This window comes from Chrysemys picta, chromosome 10 (genome assembly GCF_011386835.1).
Source record: "Chrysemys picta bellii isolate R12L10 chromosome 10, ASM1138683v2, whole genome shotgun sequence".
NCBI classification, from domain to species: Eukaryota; Metazoa; Chordata; order Testudines; family Emydidae; genus Chrysemys; species Chrysemys picta.
In genome coordinates, this window is record NC_088800.1 from 18,793,574 (window position 1) to 18,817,662 (window position 24,089).

Below are 24,089 nucleotides of genomic sequence, written 5' to 3' on the forward strand. Positions count from 1 at the left end.
GACCCTGAAGTCTAGCCTCCTCCTGCCTTCACTAGCAGGACCAAGTACAGATTTTTGCCCCCAATCCCTAAATGGCTCCCTCAAGAATTGAACTCACAACCCTGGGTTTAGCAGGCCAATGCTCAAACCACTGAGCTCTCCCTCCCCCAATGTGGAGAGAAATTTTGTATCCATGCAAGGCTCTATCTGTATTGTCATTTTAGAACAGGTTTTTTCATTGGTTTTCATAATTGTGGTGTTTTTTCATAACTTTGGGATTTTGTTTTTTTTTAAGTTTTCCTTATTGAGCCTTCAGACTGTAATTTGTTCTTGTGTTGTTTTACCAAAATAAAATAAGAACCTATATTTTGAGCAAAATCTTTTGCATAGGGTAAAACAAAAATAATCAGATGGTGTGTAAACCTTGTGTTCCTTAATTACCATTTCTGTATGTGACATTTATTTGATTTAAATATGAATCGAGACTGTCATCAGTGACATTAAATATGACTCTTGGTGTTGTATTAGACAATTGATGCTGACAGATTTCATAAAGAAAGCTTAGAGTATTAATTTGTATCATTCATCTGTCTTTCAGCTATAGTATGGATACCTGTTGCTCTAGCTAGTATAATTGAGTATATATTTTTGATCAAACTTCTTAATATTGATGGGAAATGGCATATGCCCCTTATATGCGCATGGCTTTGAATTCTTCATGGCAAAATGATAATGGCTCATCTACTCCTCCCATATTGATCTTTGTTTTATAGAATTTCCTTTCTCTGCAGAATGTTATGGATCTTGCAGACATTACCTGAGCTAATGACACCTAAAACCTCACTTCTTATGTGTGGTGGATTTTTTGGCAATTATGTCTATTACAGGGACCAACAGGTAGAAATGGGATAATATATATAAAGATAGAGAATAGAATCTGAGATTAAAACACCCCTCTCACCACCACCTTTTCCCAAATACACTCTTCTCAATCTTTGTTTTTTTGTTTTTTTTTTAAAAGGGCTATGTTCATCAAGGCCCTTTTTCATCAACTTAATCGCTTTTCCACCTCTTTAAATGACCTCTCTGGCTTCCTCCTCTTTGATGCACTTATACAGAATTGTCATGTATTTGATTATTAAAACACAGTTTACAAGCTTCCACTTATTCACGGGGAGCTTCTAGGCGCTGCTCAACAGTATGTATTGTATGCCTGCTAGTCTTTAAGGTGCCACCGGACTCCTCGTTGTTTTTATTGTATGTTGTGTCATCAACCATCTCCCTTTGGTTTCTGAGAAGAATGCGTGTGGGGATCTTTTTTTACTGGGCCTGATTCTCCTTTCAGGAATGCTAGAGTAAATCAGGGCTTTGGTGCCATACTGTCTATGTGTTGAATACAAAATGTTTACAACTGTAGTAGCTCTTGGCCTTTTGCAGCTCAGCCTGTAGTCATACTAGAGCATGGATTGGTAAAAGCTGCTAACGCTATACTAAACTAGCACAGAACAACATGTTTCAACATATTGATAAAATATCTGTGTCTAAAATATCTGTGACTGGAAATCTTTATCTGGTCACTTGTTTTGTGGATGAGACTTTTGTTGATCCACCTGTCTTATTTTCTTTTTGTTAAATATTTGTATTGCTATATTCTGTTCTCTGCTTACATTCTGCTGTGATTTTGAGATCTTCCTGTTCATCCCGAAATAAAGTGAATCTAAATTATTGGCCACTTACTTTTTGTTTCCCATAACATTTGTACACCTTCCTTCAAGCCCTCCTTCTCCATCATCTGTCTAGTCACCGGATCTTCCTTGAGCATTAGTTTGTTCAGTTCTCTCTGACGCCCATACCAATGTTTTCCCACAGATTAGCTGGCAGGGGGATCTATGAATTGCAGGGCAAACACCTTCCAACTAGAAACTGGTTGCTCTCTGTCTCCCTGGTGCATTCAGTGCTCATATGCCCTAGTCTGCTTTCATGCCACTCACATGATGCAAGTATCCTAGCAAGAGTCCCTCGTCTGTTTTCATGCCACTCACATGATGTTGCCTTACACTCAGGGTACGTCAGTGGCTCAGCACTTCCTTGTTTTTAAAAAAATACTTCTCTTCTAAGAAAAAGCAATTGCTTGATTCTAGCTGCCCTGATTAAAATCACAGGTTTGTCGATTAGGGCCATGGTTAGCTATTTCTGAACTTTTCTCTTCCTCTGCTGGGGGAAACTAGCACACTAGGATTAGAAATTGCACAGCAAAAGAAGGAAATTTGTTACAACAGCAAACATTGCACAGATAAACCAGGAGGCCTGCCTATTATATGAAGTACGGAAAATATCTTTAGTGCTCTTAGCCATTCCTTTACAACCTTCCAATTCCTCTTAAAACAACTTGAAATTGATTGCATTTTGCATCTACAGAAATGTTACTGCTATAAAGTGGTATTTTTTGTTAGCGCTTTGTGGGTTCACATTGCTCAGGCATAAAGATAAGATATAAAATACAACAATGTTGACTGTTGAGTGATGTATAATGGTTAGTCAAGGCCATCCTATAGCTTGTCTGCTCAGTGAAAGATAAGTTATAGTGCAAGGACTGCTTCTATTTGTTAGTTTGCAAATTCATGTCTAGCTTTGTCTAAATTAAATGAACTTTTTTCTTTGACTAGACAGTTACTCAGGGTTGTTTTTTTTTGACCTTTTATTCTGAGTACAGAGGATTTTCAATCTTGTCTCTGACAAGTACTACTCAAAGCATAATTAATGTAGTATTTAAAAGAAAGGAGGACTATACTAGGAAAAAGTCTGGAAACCATTTCACATTCCAGTAGCTTGAGGATTTCAGATGTCTGTAGAAATGTTCAAGAATGAACTAACTGTACATTTATTACAAAATATTGTTCTTATACATGTATAAAGCATTGTTGGAGGGGACGGAGGACAGTGGCGACTGCTGGGTGGAGAATCCCTGAGCTGGGATCAGACTGAGAAAAAAATTGTCACGGTATCTTTTTTGATGCCACAAAGCCACTTGCAATAGCTTGTGCACATCTTTATAATATGATTGTCCCTCTTCTTTCTTTCCTGCTTTGATCAGAAGTGACTAGTTAACGGTGCTAAGATGTAAATAGATATTGTTTCACTAAAGTGCTAACAAGAAATCCCCACATCATTTTAGACTGTCATCTCACTTGGCTAGGGACTATATTTTCCGCTCTGTTTGTACTGTGTCTAGCACAAGTTGGAACTACCAGAACACACACAATGTAAAAAAAGCCCCAAACCCAGTCCCAATAATGTTACCAGGAAATTAATGTCCTCTGTTTCTTTTAAGCTATATTATAAAATAATTCTTATTTATCCATAAGGAGAATGTAACAGTTGTATGTGCGATTAGAAGTCATTTAGGTCAGTGAAAATGACTTGCTCATCCTTTGGCTTAATTAATTAATTTGTAGTTTCCCATTTACTGATGGTAAAAGAGAATTTAAAATTAAAATCACCAGACTCAACACAAGAGGGGAAAAAGAAGAGAAGGGTGACACCCTGGTGCAAAAGTATGTGTGGCTCACTGATCGTGTGTGTGTGTGTGTGTGTTTGTTTATTTGAATTTGTTTGGATTGATTGATTGAAATTTTAATTTCTGGTGCCTTAAAGTGAGAGTCTAGATTATCAAGACACCCCAAATGTACTGAAGAGTATTATATTCTGAGGACCTGATTCTCAAACCTAAGTGGTACTTTTTCTCTGTGAGCAGTCCCATCTGAAATCAATGTGTATTACTTAATGTGAGTAAGGCTGACACAATTGCGATTGAGGATACATAAATAAGGCCCTACCAAATTCACGGTCCATTTTGGTCAATATCACGGTCATAGGATTTTAAAAATTGTAAATGTCATGATTTCAGCTATTTAAGAGGTAACTATAACAGGACCGCTTGGAAATAGTGACCATAATATAATAACATTTAACATCCCTGTGGTGGGAAGAACACCTCAATAGCCCAACACTGTGGCATTTAATTTCAGAAAGGGGAACTATGCAAAAATGAGAGGGTTAGTTAAACAGATATTAAAAGGTACAGTGACAAAAGTGAAATCCCTGCAAGCTGCATGGACGCTTTTCAAAGACACCATAATAGAGGCCCAACTTAAATGTATACTCCAAATTAAAAAACACAGTAAAAGAACTAAAAAAGAGCCATCATGGCTTAACAGCCATGTAAAAGAAGCAATGAGAGATAAAAGGGCATCTTTTAAAAAGTGGAAGTCAAATCCTAGTGAGGTAAATAGAAAGGAACATAAACACTGCCAAATTAAGTGTAAACATGTAATAAGAAAAGCCAAAGAGAAGTTTGAAGAACGGCTAGCCATAAACTGAAAAGGTAATAACAAAAGGTAATAACAAAAGGTAAAACTATTTACCATGTTTTTTAAGTACATCAGAAGCAGGAAGCCTGCTAAACAACCAGTGGGGCCCCTGGACGATCGAGATACAAAAGTAGTGCTTAAAGATGATAAAGTCATTGCGGAGAAACTAACTGGATTCTTTGCTTCAGTCTTCACGGCTGAGGATGTTAGGGAGATTCCCAAACCTGAGCCGGCTTTTGTAGGTGGCAAATCGGAGGAATTGTCACAGATTGAGGTGTCACTAGAGGAGATTTTGGAATTAATTGATAAACTTAACAGTAACAAGTCATTGGGACCAGATGGCATTCACCCAAATGTGAAGTTGTGGAACTATTAACTATGGTTTGTAACCTGTCCTTTAAATCAGCTTCTGTACCCAATAACTGGAAGGTAGCTAATGTAACACCAATATTTTAAAAAGGCTCTAGAGGTGATCCCAGCAATTACAGACCGGTAAGTCTAATGTCAGTACTGGGCAAATTAGTTGAAACAATAGTAAAGAATAAAATTGTCAGACACATAGAGGAACATAAATTGTTGGGCAAAAGTCAACATGGTTTCTGTAAAGGGAAATCATGTCTTACTATTCTATTAGAGTTCTTTGAAGGAGTCAACAAACATGTGGACATGGGGGATCCAGTGGATATAGAGTACTTAGATTTCCAGAAAGCCTTTGACAAGGTCCCTCACCAAAGGCTCTTACGTAAATTAAGTTGTCATGGGATAAGAGGGAAGGTCCTTTCATGGATTGAGAACTGGTTAAAAGACAGGGAACAAAGGGTAGGAATAAATGGTAAATTCTCAGAATGGAGAGGGGTAACAAGTGGTGTCACCCAAGGGTCAGTCCTATGACCAATCCAATTTATTCATAAATGATCTGGAGAAAGGGGTAAAAAGTGAGGTGGTAAAGTTTGCAGATGATACTAAACTGCTCAAGATAGTTAAGACCAAAGCAGACTGAAGAACTTCAAAAAGATCTCACAAAACTAAGTGATGGGGCAACAAAATGGCAAATGAAATTGAATGTGGATAAATGTAAAGTAATGCACATTGGAAGAAATAGCCCCAACTATACATACAATATAATGGGGACTAATTTAGCTACAACGAATCAGGAAAAAGATCTTGGAGTCATCGTGGATAGTTCTCTGAAGACGTCCACGCAGTGTGCAGCAGTGGTCAAAAAAGCAAACAGGATGTGAGGAATCATTAAAAAGGGGATAGAAAATAAGACGGAGAGTATCTTATTGCCCTTGTATAAATCCCTGGTACGCCCACATTTTGAATACTGCGTACAGATGTGGTCTCCTCATCTCAAAAAAGATATGCTGGCATTAGAAAAGGTTCAGAGAAGGGCAACTAAAGTGATTAGGGGTTTGGAATGGGTCCCATATGAGGAGAGATTAAAGAGACTAGGACTTTTCAGCTTGGAAAAGAGGAGACTAAGGGGGGCTATGATAGAGGTATATAAAATCATGAGTGATGTAGAGAAAGTAAATAAGGAAAAGTTATTTACTTGTTCCCATAATACAAGAACTAGGGGCCACCAAATGAAATTAATGGGCAGCAGGTTTAAAACAAATAAAAGGAAGTTCTTCTTCACACAGCGCACAGTCAACTTGTGGAACTCCTTGCCTGAGGAGGTTGTGAAGGCTAGGACTATAACAGCGTTTAAAGGAGAACTGGATAAATTCATGAAAGTTAAATCCATTAATGGATATTAGTCAGGACGGGTAAGGAAGGGTGTCCCTAGCCTCTGTTTGTCAGAGGGTGGAGATGGATGGCAGAAGAGAGATCACTTGATCATTGCCTGTTGGGTTCACTCCCTCTGGGGCACCTGGCATTGGCCACTGTCGGTAGACAGGATACTGGGCTAGATGGACCTTTGGTCTTACCCAGTACGGCCATTCTTATGTTCTTATCCAATCCACGATCCGCAAAAATGATCTACAGATATCCGCAGATTTGCAGGGCTTTAGATACAAACTTTGGATCCGCATCCATCCGCAATCCACAAAAATGGTCGGCAGATATAAAGTAGATATCCACGGAGTTGCAGGGCTCCAAACATAGAAATAGACTCACTGTATTGTTTGATTTTGTTTATATTTTTTACCAAAATAGTTTATTTTTTAGTATTAGATTGATCTGTAACAACAGTGTTTTGAAGGCTATTGACCTTGGCAACAAATGCACTGTGCACGCTAAATAAAGAATTAAAATGTAAGATATGTTTACCAGCTATGACTCTTCAGAAACAAAACATGGCATGTTAAGGTATATTGTTTTAAGCAAGTTGCTTTGGAGGAAGCTAGAGTTGATGGAGTTCTGTTTGAAGATGTTCCCTTTGCCCAAGAGAAGCACTTCCATTTAAAACAAAAAACAAAACCAAAAAATACACAAAGATCTTAGTTGAGGGAAGGTGAGATGAAGGTTATCAAGACAGGCTGAATGAAAGAGCAGGAAGAAACTATTTACCATGTTGGAAAAAAAAGGAAAAGGAGGAGAAAAATGGTTGTTAAGGGTAAAAGCTATTGGCAACAGGACAAGGGAGGTACCATAGACAAAAAAGAGCAGTGGCCTGATATTTTAATTGTAAAGGCTACATCTCAGAGATGCGGGTCCAGAAAAGAACTGCAAAAGCAGAACTGAATACCAGAATGTCTGCCAATGAAGTCTAACCAAGTACCAAGGTCAAGGAGAAGGAACCAGCACCAGACAAAAGGCCAATAGTTACAGAAGAGAGCAGTAGCACCACCATAACCAGTGTATCATTTTAAAATGTTAACCAAGTATTCCAACTCCATGTTAACTGCACAGTGTCACAAAACCATATCTACTGAGTATTTGTATTAACGTAGCCCCTATGAGCCCTAGGCGATGATTTTCTCACAACTGATAATTTGCTCTATATTCAAATAAATATTTAGACAAGTTTCATCTGATTATGAATTTTATATTGGATATTTAAAATGATGCAGCTCATCAATTGATATGTCAACTTTGCTCTAATATTTTTACATTATTTCACAGAATGATGAGTCATGTTAGCATGGAAAAGTTTGAAAAGCAACATTTCCTAAAGTGAAAGGCACAAAAACACTTCAAAGGGGATCGAAAACAAAACCCTTTGTTTCTCCTAATTCAAGAACTACACAGTTGTGCCTAGCCTACCCTAGAAAAGATATCCTGGCATAACTGTACTGGCAAAACTTCCTGGTGTAGACACAGCTTATACTGGCAGAAAAGCCAGTATTTTATATCAGTTTCCTGAACAAAATAAGCTATACCAGTAAAGTGCTCTTTTGCCAGTATAACTGCATCTATAACAGGGCTTTGGTTGGTATTAAAAAAAGTTGTAAAAACCCACCCCCCTAACTGACATTACTTTCCGAGCAGAGGTGTCTAGTGCAGAGTTGGCCTTGATTTAATATGGCCTTGTCTACATTAGGAGGGTTTGCAGAGATAGTTACACCCTTCTAGCTAAATTGACATAGCCTTTTAGTGTAGTTATCTCCATATGAAAGTGCTTATGCCAGTTCCTGAGGCTAGCATAAGCTATACCAATACAAACACAGTTATACCAGTAAGACTGCATCTACATGAGGGCTTTTACCAGCATAGCCACATCCATAAGAAATCGAACCCCTAACTGATACAGCTATGCTTGCAAAACCGTAACGAGTAGACCAAGGCCTTAATTATTCAGATATTGGCATATATGACAACAGCTGGGTGCCTGATCCTACGAGGTGCTGAGTCTCTTCTGAGAGATATTGAGCACCTGGGACCTCTCAGGACCGAGCCATTCGGCAGCACAGCCTATCAAGCACAGCAAAAATCTCATGCTTCTTTTGAAGTATTGGCTATTTCATCAACCATAGAGCCAAATACAGCCCTAGTGTAAGTGAGCGCAGCTCCTACTGACTTCAGTGGGATTTGTACCAATAGTTGCCAAGGCTTAATTTGCACCATAAAGAATAAAAGGGGGGAGGGGGAATGGACCAACATACAGGAGCATAAAAGGAGGCGAGGGTAAGAAGGATACGTTTCAGAAACAAGTTGATAAACTGCAGAAGGGGATGAAGACTAAAAAAAAAAGGATTAATTCATTTATAAGGGGAATAAAAGGAACTAGACTATGCTGTATCTTTAAAAAACCTGAATAACGAGAAAGTGCACTTGTAGGATCATTACACCCACACAGTGGACTCCATATCAACGGCAGCAGCCGCAGTCTATAAAATCGTGCTTGCGGTTAGCTCAGCCATTGTCATCAGATCTTTCAAACACCCCCTTTGATTTAGCAGCATATGCAGAATGGCCACATCCTTAATCTGTGAAGTGGTGTGTACATTTCTCCACAGCTGGAAAAATCCACTGACTTTCCAAAGGCAAAGAAATTCTCACTGAGTTAAAGACCAAGATATTTTCAAGATCTGTGATGGAGAGAAGGAGAACTAAGCTGGAGGAAATATTTAGGTTTCAGTAGCAACAGGACTTCAGTAATGAAAAGCAATAATCCTGATCTCACGAAGCCCAAGGTGGAAATTGCACCTGCCCATCAATGGGTTTGCTATATTGCACTGTGAGGCCTTGGCAGCAAAGAAGCTGTAGCCCACAATTAATGAACTGTTCAAATCAGCTGTGAAACCTGTCAACTTAATTAAGCCAAAGTTAGTTAACAGTCATTGTTTGATAATTTTGTGCAAAGAAGTGGGCTCAGGACATGCACAGCTTTATTTCATGAACAAATCTGCTAGCTGCCACACAGCAGAGCGCACTGTGTATCTATGAACTCAGAAAGTAAATGCCCGGGCAATGAAAGATAGCACTGGTTGACAATGTGTCTTATGAAATCTTGCTGGATATTCTGACATGTCTGGTGGCCTCATACTTCTCTCTGTTATTAAATGGTTAAGTAGCATGTGCATTTGAAAATAATGAACATTGTGAAGGCTTCATGAAATATGTGGACCTCTGGAATGATCCAACTAAACTGGAGAGAGATTGGGGAGCCTGCCTAGGGAACTTTCCTATGAACCTATAAACTTGGGGCCAAATGGGGGCATAGACAGAGTAACCAAGCAGAAGTGTTCTGAGGCATCACACACAGCAGATGCAGAGAGAAGACTTCATGGAGCAAGATGGGGAACCTATGCTCCTTAAAACTGCTTCAGATAGAACAGCAACGTACCATCCCAGCCCTACACTTCCTGACAAGCACTCATGTATGACAGAGTGCAAATTACTTAGCCTCCCTTTTACCCCACATTTTTAGCACGTTAAAAGACCGTGTGCCTTGCCTAGACTTTAAAACATGTCCGTTCATTAGTACATATTAGCTAGCATGTGCTAACATCACACCTAAGAGGTTAGCCTGGATAAAGCCTGAGGGTATATGGATGGATTTTTAACCTAAAAGTAATTGTTAGCTAATTCAAGCTAACTGGCAAACATTTGTACTTGCTATACTGGACACTCCACAAACATTTGTTCCAGGACACAAGTACTTGCAACAGTCAAGTTGAGTTGCGGCAATCAATGAACCTGAGTTTAAGAACTCTAAAATAAGCAAACCCTTAACACTGAGACCAATTCATCCCTACACTAGAGGTGATCTCAGTGCAAATGCTTCCCTAATTGGACCCAGGCTGCCACATTCCCTAGCAGCTGTTGAAGCAGCCCATGCTAGCAGACATGGTGCTCTGGCCATGCCTTCTAGGCTGGGAATACCCCCTAGACTCCCCTGTGCGGGATAGCTTAGAGACTTTATACTAGCTCTGGACTTGCTGGAGGCAGCCCGTACTTTGGGGACTTTCTGAGGGCTGGATCTGCTGACTTTATGGCCCCTTTATGCTGGCAGAGCCAATGCAAAAAGCCAAGAGGGCTGGGGTGAATTGGGCCTTCTGTGTCTGTTTTCACCTCTGTAAAACGTTAGTAATAATACAGAGCTACCTTGCAGGGTGCTGGAACTCATACAAAGAGGTGCAAGGCTAAATGAATGTAGTTAAACACTTAAGAGATCTTCAGATAATATTTCACATGTGTACATGGCACGGTTTGTTTGCAATGAAAAAAAGATTGGGTCTTGAGCCAGTCAGGCTGAACCTTTGCAGCCAAAGAGGCTGTTCTGCTTTTGGAAGGGCACGTATCCCTTTTTGGTGAGATCTGATAAACAGACCATAACTTCTTAATGCATTTGTACTGATAGGGATGTCACCGGCACAGTGAGTCCTAACATGGCTGCTTCGAGGGTACTTCTCAGACCCTGTCAGCTGTAATGTAAATCAGCTGGGGAAGAATTTTTAAGGGATCACAACCTGAAAGGACCAGGCTTTCCTGAGCAAATTCTGCAAGTCAGTCACGGAGAGGTAGCAAGAGGCCACGTGGCCTGATTATTAAACACACAGACTTCCAAAAACAACTGATTGAGATCATCTCCGTCTCCATATCAGTCAAGGGAGATTTGAGGAGGTTTCTTAACATTTTAGGCCAAATTTAAGCTCTCTCCTGGCTAGAACGGAGCCCTGCAGCAAAGCTAGTGTGATTCTGCTGTGTAAAGGGGACTGACTGCAATGGAGCAACACCACTGGTGTTCTTGGGGCATGGGTGGGCCCAGGAAAAGGTTAAGCCTGAGGGTACACTGCTATGCAGAGCTTCCTGATGTTTCCATTGCCTGGGGGGAATAGAGACTACTCTGCAAAATCATTCCCTATGTCAACACAGGACCAAACTGCATGTGACCCTTCCTCATCACTTAAGCCCTACACTGGTCTCCAATGTTTGATCCATACCGGTTGGCTTAGAGAGCAATGATGGAGCAGTTCAGTAGATCAGAGGAAAGATCCACCTATACACTGACCCAGTAGTCCTAATATTCTATGCAAGGGGAGCAGAGAATTGAATCTACCTCCCTTCCAGCACTGATGGGCTGGAGTAGCAGCTGAAAGGCTGTAATAGTAGTAAATGAGGGAGAGAGCTGCACTGCAATCCCAGGTCTTGGCCCCATGTTGTGGTAATAGTTGATTTCCTTTCCATAGTCAAGGCAATTTTACCTATTGCCTCAGGCTTTATGCGGGTGAAATGAACTTCATCACCTGAGCACAGGGGACTGTGCCCCAGAACTCCAGTGAGGCATAGCAGCTGGCTGGCAGTGTACCATGACTCTAAAGGGGCGGGGACAGAACCTTGCAACAGTTCCTAGAAGTCACAACAGCGGAGACCAAATTAAGACAAGCCTTCAGGCTCCCCTAACCTACAGCCAGGGTTAAACTGTCATTTGGCTGGCCCAGGATAGGGAGGTGTACAAAGATTCCACTCCCCATAACACCTTCTCAGTCTTGTACCAAAGCTAGCTTTTCCAACGGCTCACAGATCAGGGCCAGATTTTGAAAAGTATATGCTCCAGGCCAGTCACTGAAATACATGACCAGATATCAGCACATGGGGTGTTGAGCTTTTTTGATAACCCAGCTGTAGGTGTCACAGTGGGTGCTGCTAGTCTGGCCTCAATCATGAGTACTCGAAAGTCTGGCCCTGAGCTCCTTTGAAAATTTGGCATCATGTGACTTCAAATCCAGTGAGTGAGTGGCAAATCCAGGATTAGGACTCGAGCCTTCCATACTTCCGCATACCTTATTCTAACCACTAGACAATGCTTCCTCCCTTCAGCTTTCAGTCTGTAACATCTAGATTTTGTGCTTTTATAAAGCAAAGGTAAAGAAACCATCTCTTTCAAATATTGTAAACATGAACCGTGATAGCAGATTTATGGTGCTCAGAAAAATCATGAGCCCATACATAAATATGTCGCCTTATGAATCAACACCAAAAAAACACAGACCCTTTTCAAACGAAAAAGCCTATTTTATATTTTCTAGCTAGAGAATATGTTGTAGCTCATGACCGCCCTTAGGAGCAGTCACTGCCCTTCCTTTCCCACCCAAGCCAGGTGTGAGAGGGATGTGTCAACTTCAAAACAGAAAAGAGAGTTTCAGTTAATGCCAAAAGTCATTTGAAACTTCTTCTGCGAGGAGAATGTGATGTTCTCTTGACACTCAGCCAGTTTTTAAAAGTTCGTTCTTTCTTTTTTATTATTAACAAGGTCCATAAAAACTAAATCCCTTCTTATCCCTTGAGAAGCTGGTCCTTACTGGTCAATGCCAAGGCCAGCAGCAGTATACTGTGAGAAGGCTGCAGCACACTCTTTTTTGGCTTATGAACTGAAAGCTCATTTCCCAGCAAGCTAATCTTTTAGCATTCATTAGTACACATACACTGGTTTCAAAAAGCTGTAACAAATCGTGATATTTATGAAAATGGAAATCGCTCATGAAAAAGTAAATAGTCTCTCCAAAATAAAGTGTTCCATTCTTTGACGAAGGCCAAATGCTAATAATTCATCAGGAAGTGGGGGAGAAACGCAGGACTGATCCTATGGGGTTGGGGACTGTGATTCACACTCCTTGCACCACTGATCAGCACTGAATTTGACCAGACTGTTTTAGTGACAGGTTTCAGTTTCACAGCATAAAGTGGCAAGGAATAGTCTCATCATTTATATAGTACAGCTGGAGGGTGAAGAAGTACGATAACAAAACTAAGGAGGCTAGATAAGCAGGGCCGCCTATTATCTGCAACTCTGCAGAAAGAGTATCATTTCCACAGAGAAAATGAGATTGTTTGAAAACCGAGGGATTGGGGGAGGGGGGAGATGCGCTAATTAAATTAAAAGTTACAGAGTCATAAGAAGTAGATAGCAGGATCCAAGTTTATACATAGTCACTTACAACATTCTCATTGACTTCAGTGGGGCCTGATGCTGCACCGCTGAAGCCAATGGGAGTTTTGAAAATTACTTACGTGGGAGCAAGACTAGGCCCATACACTGTAAGATGAAAGCGGCTTACTCGATTTTACGCATTTCCAGTTTGTCTTGGACCCAAAGAGACATATGGGAAATCAACAGCAGCATTTTAAAAGCAGCTCTTTGCATTTGCAAAGCCTACATCAGGGGTCGGCAACCTTTGGCACGTGGCTCGCCAGGGTCAGCACCCTGGCGAGCCGGGCCGGTTTGTTTACCTGCTGCGTCCGCAGGTTCGGCCAATCGTGGTTCCCACTGGCCGCGGTTCGCTGCTCCAGGCCAATGGGGGCGGCAGGAAGCGGCGCGGGCTGAGGATATGCTGGCCGCCGCTTCCTGCTGCCCCCATTGGCCTGGGATGGCGAACAGTTTAAAGAGGATCTTTAGGACCCAAAGGGCTAGACACTTAGTATATATTTCTTATATATAAAGTATGTATAAAGAAGCTGAGGGTAACACTGACAGTCGGGGAGTCAAAAAAAAAAATTGATGAACCTGTGAATGTAGACCTGAGATCAGCAACCTTTGGCACGCAGCTCGCCAGGCACCCTGGCAGGCTGGGCCGGTTTGTTTACCTGCCACGTCCGCAGGTTCGGCCGATCGCGGCTCCAACTGGCCATGGTTCGCCATCCCAGGCCAATGGGGGCGGCAGGAAGCGGCAGCCAGCACATCCCTGGGCCCGCGCCGCTTCCTGCCAGTCGGAGCCGCGATCGGCCGAACCTGCGGATCCTCTTTAAACTGTAAACTGATTACTAGGATAGCAAATTTGTTCCACTAATTTTCTTTTAAAAACTATCATGGGTTATTCTTGGCCACTGCCAACAGTGTTTGCAGAACTGGGGTCATATACTCATCCTCACACCTCCCCCAGCAGTAGATATTACTGCAAGAAATAACACAACTATTTGTAAATAATTCCTCCACTAAAAAAATTCCATTCTGTGTAGTTTTACTCTTGTATTGCATATATCTATTCAGCATCCCAAATGTGTCTTGACAGGGATAGAGCTTTATTAATAAAATGATATTATATGCCAAAATTGTTAGACAAAGTTACATTCAACTCTGTGATAAAGAAAAATTAAATTGATATGCCCACATTAAATCCATTAGACAAGCAATTAAGGAATAACAAACCTTTAACCTATACAATTTCTTGCACCTTCCTCTAAAGCACGTGGTACTGGCCAACGTGGGGACACAATACTGGACTAGGTGGACCCTGGGTCTGATCCAGCCTGGCATTTCCGCAGTTCCTAAACAGATTAATGCCCTTATCCTGTATTTACAGCCACAATTAATATATTAAGCAATGAGTAGAGCAATGTAGTGACTTGTCCAAGGTGACACAGCAGGGCAGTGGCAGAACCAGGAACAAAACCCAGCTCTCCTGACATTAACCCTGTATTCTGTAAACTAGATTACGCTGCCTCCCCCCAATGACAGAGTTATCATATGGTCTTTTACATGATCACAAACCACTGGGCAATGTAACACACTGTTTGACAAATAATAAAAACAGGTATAGCTTGAGGATTATGAATATCTGAACATCCAGAGGTAAAATTCCTTTAATCTATTAGGAATTAACAGTTTGCCTTTGAAAGGCAATTTTCTCTGGATTTGCAATAAATTCTTCACTGTAACCTACAACCTGAAGTCACAACAATGTATCCATTCTTATATACCTACTGCTCAGATAAACACCTCTGCTAGCATAATATAATAGTAAGAAACTACACTCCCCACCGCATTCTATTCCTCTTGTAAGACTGATAATATAATATTTTGTCTTCAAATTCATCTTTATCAATCTTAAGTACACAAATATAGCATTTTGCACTATTATTAACATGTAATTCCTACGACATATATAACGTCAAAATATAAACACAGCAGGCCATGTTCTGCCCTCAGCTCCACCCTGACAGCTCACTGACTTCCATGGGCTTCTACTGTAGACAGTGGGATTGTAACTACAGAGAGAATGTGGCCCACTAACAAAACTCTTCAGTATTTTAAAAGTATTATTTGTTTTGCAAAGTCAAATAAATACACAGGCATTGTTCAGAACCCAGGTCCAATCTGCTGCTATCACAGAAGTGAGTGGTAGACCTTTGATGGACTTCAGTGAGTGCAGAATTAGGCACTCATGTTTATCATATTTATGGTGAACTTCTTGTTTTTGAAAAAGGGCAATTTTATCAGCCAGTTAAACTGTAGTAGTGTAAAAGGGAAGTTATTTCTGCTTCAAGTTACCAAAGTATCATGGGTGATGGTCCTCAGCCTAACACAACTTTTTTGGGGGGTGGGGGGGTGGGGGGGGGGGAAGAGTCCAAAAGAAATACTGAAAGGAAACTGCATACAAGCTTAGATGGACAGTTATCTAGAAAAAAAAAGACACAAACATGAATACAAACTCAAAGTTCCTGAGGGGGATGCATATATATCAAGCACATTTTATACTATGCATTTAGAACAGGGGTGGGCAAACTACGGCCCACAGGCCACATCTGGCTTGCCCAGTGATTTAATCTGGCCCTCGAGCTCCCGCTGGGGAGCAGGGTTTGTGGCTTGCCCCGCTCCGGCGCTCCAGCCAGGAAGTGGGAACGGGAGCCGCTCTGCGTGGCTCCGCGCAGCTCCTGGAAGCAGCGCCATGTCCCACCTCCAGCTCCTACGTTTAGAGGAAGTCAGGGGGCTCCACGTGCTGTCCCCACAGCTCCCATTGGCTGGGAACTGCGGCCAATGGGAGCTGCAGGGACAGCACATGCGGACGGGGCAGCGCGCAGAGCTGCCTGGCCACACCTCTCCGTAGGAGCTGGAGAGGGAACATGCTACTGCTTCTGGGAGCTGCTTGAGGTAAGCGCAGCCCGGAACCTACACCCCTGAGCCCCTCCTGTGCCCCAACCCCCTGACCCATCCCTGATCCCCCTCTTGCCCTCCAAACCCCATGATCCCAGCCCAGAGCACCCTCCAGCACCCCAAACCCCTCATCCCCAACCCTACCCCAGAGCCCCCAACCCTCCCATCGCACCCCAACCCCATACCCCATCCTGGAGCCCCCTCCCACACCCTGAACTCCTCATTTCTGGTCCTACCTCAGAGCCCGTACCCCCAGCCAGAGCCCTCGCTCCCCCCCCCCCCGTGCCCCAACCCCAGCCCTGATCCCTCTCCCACCCTCTGAATCGCTCGGTCCCAGCCTGAAGCACCCTCCTATACCCCAAATCCCTAATCTCCAGGCCCACCCCAGAGACCTCACCCCCCTCCGACTGCACCCTAACCCCCTACCCCAGTCTGGTGACCCCTCCTGTACCCTGAACTCCGCATTTCTGGCCCCACCCCAGAGCCCTCACCCCCTCCTGCACCCCAACCCCAATACAATTTCCATACCCAGATGTGGCCCAAAAGTTTGCCCATCCCTGATTTAGAAATTTGAAACTAGCCATACATTTGGAAATTCTGTGCTACTGTTGAGAAGTGTCAGAAAAGGAGAGTATCTGGTATTTGGTACAAGCGTTCTCAATGATGAGGCAACTACCCTATCTGCTGCTTAATATAGGAAAGATGACATCCAAAGCAAATTGGAGTTCTTTTGTTTTGCTTTTTAAAAACAAAGCATAAGCATGGCTTTTCCCAAATAAAATTCTTATAAACTACATTTATGTTGCAATGTCCTTTTTAAGTCTATTTCTCTGATGGAATTTTATTAAGCATGATACAGACCAAAGTTAAAGATAGAAAGTTATGGCAAATATGCAACATTAAAAATACATTGTCTTCTAGTGGCAAGTAAAATAGGGCCTCATAAAGTTTCCACTACATCCCAGTAGGGAGTTAAAGGTCACTGCTAACTCAAAGTTAAAAACAATGGGAAGTAGAGGATGTCATTCTTTTATATTTGCCCAGTGATTCTGTGTTTTCTTTGTACAAATTTATTTAGGAAACTGGGAAATCTAACAAACAATGAAGTGATTTCAAGGCTGCCTTGTTCCTCCCACCCTCATCAGAAATCAGTTCATTCCACTTTATAAAATGTTTAATGTATAAAAAAAATATTTGTTACTTCAAAAGGTTTGAACTTTGCAAGTACATAAAATGCAAGTTTTCCAGGAAACTTTAAAATGAAAGTGATAATTATTTTGTTTGTACTAAAAGAGTGATTTCCCCTCCTTATTAACCAAAGAACAGACAATAAAACTTAACTTAAATCAAAGCAGCTTAAAGTTATCAATGTATATATAGCTCAAAATACCAACAAACAAAAAACTTACTTGAAATGTACAATTGATAAATTCATACAGGAATGAAATATACATCTGAACAATTGGATGATTGTTATTAAGCCAGCAAAAATGGGTCACCCTAATTTTTAGGGGTCAAATTAAGCCGCCTCTGATGCATATGTACACATGGGAAGAGGAGCACCCTGTGGGCTTGCGGACTGTTCCCCATACCTCCATAAACTCTGAAGTTTACAATTCTCTAGGTAGGGAGGGCAGGGCCTGGGACCAGGAGGTTTATTAACTCACATGCTGCCACACTACCCGAACAGATTTTTTGCCCCATGTGCTGGGGCAGTGTGAGGACACTATAGCCAGGCTCATCATGTAAGAGCTAATATTAACCCTGCTTTGGTCCTCAGCTCCCACTATGTGAACAGGGGTTGAGAATGCTCTGCAGCTAACAGGAAATGCTTATCACTTCGAAGTATCAGGTCCTGCAGCAATAAAGGTGACCTGCAAAAGCAAAAATAGGCCCTCAACAGCTGAAAGTGAAAGTTGAGTAACTGAATGGGGAAAAGATTTTTACTCAGAGTGTTTAAAAAATAACTTCATTTATTTTTGTTAACACCCATTTAATTTCAATCACTGACATTTTGAGGGAAAAAAAATATTTGTTAGAGAGTCAGTACACTCTACCCCTTCCACTAAAATATGAAAGGAAACAAGCCAGGCTCCAAGACACCCAAGAGCTTCAATAAAAGTAGGGGAAAAGAAAGCTTCCTGATATTTCTAAAGAACAAACCAAGCAAATTCTCACACATGAAAAAGGGCACAAATCCAATTCAGGGGACAAGAATCTTTTGCAGTTCATCTTTCTCACATGTACACAAGAAACCAAAATCCAAATTCAGGGTCTAATAGCCAAATGACAGCCATTAAAATTAATGGACTTGATCCTATTGACGTCAGTTACAGAACTCTCATTGGCTTTGGTGGGAACAAGATCAGGCCCAATAGGAGTTGAGTAGCTAAAACGCCACAAAGGGTCTTTAAGATGTAGAAGCTAATAAATAAAAATTGGCCACAATGTAATTAACTAAAACAAATTAATATTTTCTCTGGGCCCAGTCCAACATTGAGATCCTCCAGTGCATCCCTTGGGTCCATACATGGAAGATCAGGGGTTCTGTTGTTGTTTTTTAAATTGGCAACATAATTTTATCCCAAATACTGCCTTTAAAGCTTGATAATCCTACAACAATTTGTTCCAAAATATTTTGCTTTGCTAAGGGCAGCTCATCACATTGTCAGTCTTTAGCTGTTGAAAAGGTACCAATACACAGACAGACATACAATGTTAAAAACATTATTTAAAAAGAAGAATTTCAAATTAATTTGTAAACCACACTGAAACGGGAGAATAATGAGCATGATGTAATTTCAATGAATTTTAAAAGTCACTTTCTAACACTTTTTCTTTCTCCAGAAAGGCATACATACACGTGGAAGCTGCAACTACTGGTTTATAAAACACTAAACTTTTATGGAATGTTGAGTGACATATTTACAGATTTTACAAGGAAGAGGAGAAAAGGGCCTGGGAGTTTGATTCAGGGTCAACAGCTCAGCCCACAGCAGAAGGGGATGAGCTGGAAGAATGCAGACATCAGAGACTTCACTGTTTAATTTCATCCCCTACACTGTAATGACCCTATCAAAATAATTTACTGTGCTTTCAGGCAGGCATTTTCAAAAGGATCCTAAGGAAGTTAGGTGCCCAAATATCACTGAAAGTCAAGAGGATTTGGGTGTATAACTTCTTTGGGTGCCTTTGGGGGAGGGGGGAAATCACAGCCTTTCCTATTGAGTGGTCAGACTATTTAGTAATACATATTTAAAAGGTCAGTATGCATCTTGTCACCCTTACCAGTCTCAGTTATGGTTAAACCATGATATCTAATTATTTTACATCAGAGATAGTTACATACAGAAGGTCATAGAGGCAAATTAATCCCCGGTCAAACTCCATTAAAGTTATGGATGAATTTGGCCTATAAAGCACTGGCTGCAATTCATACAGAAAATTCAAAGTTGGACAGATAACAAGAAATCACATTTAATGAACACTCTTCTAAACTTTACTATCAACCTTTTAACTCCACCTATATTTAGCAAATATGTTTACAATTTGACTCTATTAAGTACATAGTACTAGATCATCTTCAAAAAAGGTGGGATGGGGTGGGAGGGACAGACGACAGACTGATGCCTTATGAAACATTTCTATGAAATAATTCTGTTTAGAAATCAATCTGCTCATCTATCATATTTGCTTTAGGTTTCTTCCATTTTTCTTTGGATGCAAATAAGGGCTTTGTGTTTCTCTATTCATTATGTTTATTTCCTATCCGAGGCCCAATTTTGAAGTCAATGGGATTTTTGAGCCCACGAAAAGTGCAGGATCCAGGCACTTAATTATTGTTGCTAATGGGGCCAATTATACAGCCCTTACTCAGGTAAATAGTCCTTAGCACTTAAGAAATGGACCCTTCTCCTCCCTGCTCCCAGTTGCACAATACTTTAGAAGTGTAAAGTATTATTATTATACTCCTGTTTGGAATATCATAAAAATTGCAGTCAGTAATGCTATAAGGTTCTGACTTTGTTTCTGAATATGGATAATTACTTGAACAAGAAGAGTGGATATTAAAAACATAAGCAACATATGGAAGCAAAATGGTTTCTAAATAGAATAGCTTCAAATGAGCTATGAACAACATTTAAAAAAATATTTGGTTACATAAAAAGCTGGAAGCAATATGCCCTTCATAGTCGTACTGTTTGTAAGCTTTTTCTTATTTAGAGTGTGCAATAATGTTGTCATTGAACATGATCCAGGAGCAAGTATCTACATCTGGTGGGACTGTTTCACAGCAATGATCATTATTTACTACTTGTGCTTATCACTTCAAATTTTAAAAACTGAACTGTTGACACCTTAAATACTAAGGAGACCAGTGCCTTGAACTATAATTTCATACCATACAATACAGGGGAGCGAGGGAGGGAGGGAGAGAGAGAGAAAGATACTATATAATTAATTTTCTGATGAATTTGGGGTTTGGGGCAAGGTTAAAAAACAGTGTGAGCAAGTGTATTGTATCACTAGGATGTTTCTTACTGTGGATTTATCCAAATATGTTTACACATCCCTCTGTTAACTAAGATTTTAAGAAAACAACAGGCACAGTATGTTAAGCAAAATGACATACTGCAAAGAGAATGGAAATAAATGTTTATTTTCAACACTTTCCACATCAACACACAGGTGTAAGGAGAGAAAGAGCTAAGAAACTTTCCACAAAGCCTGAAACTGGCAGGAGACTGACACACAGGAAGTTCCAGCCAGAGAGGATGAGGGACATGGCTGCAGGAGGCAGAGAGAAAAGAGTGTTTCACTTCTGTCAGTAAGGTACAAGCTGAAAAGAATCATTATGGAGTTAACATTATCCACTCCGCCACACAAGAAGCTGCACTGAAGTTCAGAGATGCAATTCTTGTATGTTCCTATTCTATGTCAAACTCCTACTGACTTCAGCAAGAGCAGGACTGGGACCTATGCAAGGATTGGGCGTAGTAGTTCCATTGGCTAGTCTGAATGATTAAAAAACAAGAGCTCATGGTATGCTCCCAGCAGAGCAATTTATACATTGTGAGTGGCTTCAGGACTGCTCTTTGAATTGGTGCTCTTCTACCTTCTATTCAAACCAAAATCAAATCAAATCATAGCAATCTAAAGAAACACTTTGATTTCAGCATGCAAGGCTGAAGTAAAATTGAACATACTTCTCATCGCATCAAAGGCCTAGTTATTTAAGTTTGCTTCATATCAACTCAAAAGGAATCCACAGTCCACGGGCAAAGAAAGGGTTTGTCCTTTGCAACAACAGAATCAAAAGGCAGCCTAGGAGTCTGGCAGCAGCAGGGAGCGAGAAGGTTAGAGTGTCTCAGCGTGGGAAGGATCATCTCAGTGGGAGCAAGGATCTCTATACAGGAGGGCTGATGTCAGTGGAAGTGGGAGGGAAATGACGGTGAGGAGGGTTGTCATGGGAATGATTGAGAACTGGCTTTGGAAGGAGCAGAGAGGAATCAGAAGAGAGTTGGATGGCCTCAGTGGGAGTGGGGACACTATATGTGGGTGTTTCAAAGAGAGGGAGAGCCCACCATGTATTCCCAGGGGAGGGAATGCCCAGCCCAAGCAGGGCAGGAGCAGGAGAGCATGGTAGTCTCCATCATATGTGATTAAATACATACAGATTATATCTGATTAAATGAGAAAAAGTCAGTGTACATTGTAGTATTACAGAACCATTAATTAATGGACTATTATAGATGTTATTTCATGTTTGTTAAACTACCCAGGAAAGGGCAGTTCAACAGGTTTTGAACTAAGAATGCTTACTGTTTCTAAAGCCTTGGATTTCATCTGTTAGTCCCCAACCAGCAGATAAATCAAACAGCCTTTTACAACGTGACCTGCTTCTACCATAAAATGTCAGAGCCTTTGGTTTACTGCCCATTCCCCAAACACACCCCTTGGTGTGTGTATATTGTTGAAAATACACCTTGTCAAAAAGAGCCATACAAGAAAAAGAAAATATTACACAAGTAAATTAACTGTGGCATGAAATACAAAGTGAATGCATGAGAGCACGGTGAAGTACAAGGGTTCATTGACATAATGTTGGGACAGCATATTGCTCACAAAGAGCAACGCCATGAGCAAGCTATGCAAGTCATTCTACACAAGTGCCAATTAAACATTTACACCATATCAACATTTGCTCTGCTTATGCCACATTTTTAACTGAGCAAATATATTAACAATGTTTTAGAGAGGGTTTTTTTTTAAACGTATGGATTTTTTAAAAATCCTCCTTTCTGTAAAGCCAGGTATTTTTAGTACCATGAGTCCAATTATATAAACTTCTGAGGAAGAGAAAAAAAATACAGTTGGTACATTTAAAATGTACGTATAAGTATCACAGCCTTAAATTATAATAAAATAAATAAATTATGGAGATATACCTATCTCATAGAACTGGAAAGGACCCTGAAGGGCCATTGAATCCAGACCAGACCAGTCCAGCCCCCTGCCTTCACTAGCAGGACCAAGTACTGATTTTTTCCTCAGATCCCTAAGTGGCCCCCTCAAGAACTGAACTTACAACCCAGAGTTTAGCAGACCATTGCTCAAACCACTGAGCTATCCCTCCCCCCTTAAAGCCTAAGATCTTGGGACCTTTTAGCCCCAAAAGCAAGTGCTATCCCATTGGTACCCTTGGAATTTGTGCTTTCCAATAGTATTCTATAAAGCTCCATTTGCTAGTTTGGATGGGTTGTGTGATAATCAGACCTTAAACTTGTCACTGTTCCAGGGCTAAATATTGCAGAGCCTGCCCACAGACCAATGTAATTTTGGACTGAAAATTCTATATTTGGGGGGCAAAAAGGAAACATTTTTGTGGCAGGTTCATTTTTTTAAGATGTGACACTTATTTGAAGCTGCTCAGAGATTAGCAGTGTTAGAACATCTCATGGGAGTACTGATTAATGGGGACAAGTGAGGCCACCAAATGCCATTTATGATATGATTTCTTGGCTTATTACATGGATATCACCACAACCATATATGCCAGATATAGATATTGCTACATACATGTATGCCTACATACACTACACAAACTATTCTGCAAGATTACTTTGGAAAAGGTTTGATTTTTTTCCCTTATTAAGAAAGGAATGTTAATCTTTGTAGCTATATTTCATGGATGATGGGAGTCACAAAATACAGTGGGAAGACATTTTACATTTAGTGATTCCCTGCCATCCGATCATAATGGATATCTGACAACACTCTAGAATAGATATAGAATAAATCTCAGTATCAGCTAGCGGGAGGGGAGAGAGAGAGAGAGAGAGAGAGAGAGAGACTTCTTTTACAGCTTGGATTGGGTTGTATTTTTGTATGGTGCTTTTTGACTTGAAAATCTTATGTATTATAACCAACATACTGATCCAAGGAAAGGGATTACATCATCATAAATGTTTCTACAAACACTAGTGAAAACAGATGATGTACACACAATAGGCCAAATTTTGTTCTTATGTATAACTGTGACTTTCCTGACTTCCATATGTAACAGAGGAGAGTTTGGCCCAGGTGTGAATATTGCTGAGAGACAGAGAAAAAATGTCACTCAGACAGGTAACTGTGCTATACACACAAATCAGAGGCGTTCCAACTACCGTATCACATGATAATCATTGGCTCAATCTCATGAGGTGCTGACCATGTTCTGCACAGTGCTGAGTGCTACTGAAGGTGTCCAAGTACTTCGGAGAAGGTTCTCAGCCCTTTGCAAATGTTTAATGGTTTGTGGTACCATGCTCATTCTCACAATTCCTCCTCAGGCCAGAGTCCTACTAACTTCGAGGCTGTATGATTGTATGACCTTGCACCAAATCCTGCTCCCAACCTCCCACTGGCTTCAATGTCTCAATTTTCCTGTGCTCTGTTTCTTTGTAAAAGAACTTTACTGTATCACTGAGAGT

General features: G+C 40.9%; 1 protein-coding gene and 1 long non-coding RNA gene across 3 annotated transcripts in view; both read right to left on the minus strand.

Annotated features, from left to right (window-relative positions):
* The window catches only part of LOC101937122 (high affinity cAMP-specific and IBMX-insensitive 3',5'-cyclic phosphodiesterase 8A), a 238,062-nt gene that overhangs the window by 157,173 nt on the left and 56,800 nt on the right, over positions 1-24,089 (minus strand). The gene's annotated exons all lie outside the window — the stretch shown is intronic.
* LOC135973727 (uncharacterized) lies at positions 258-13,958 on the minus strand. The gene is made up of 2 exons (XR_010590709.1): positions 11,615-13,958; positions 258-11,578 (listed from the first exon to the last, which is right to left on the minus strand). It is a non-coding gene; the product is annotated as an uncharacterized LOC135973727 (long non-coding RNA).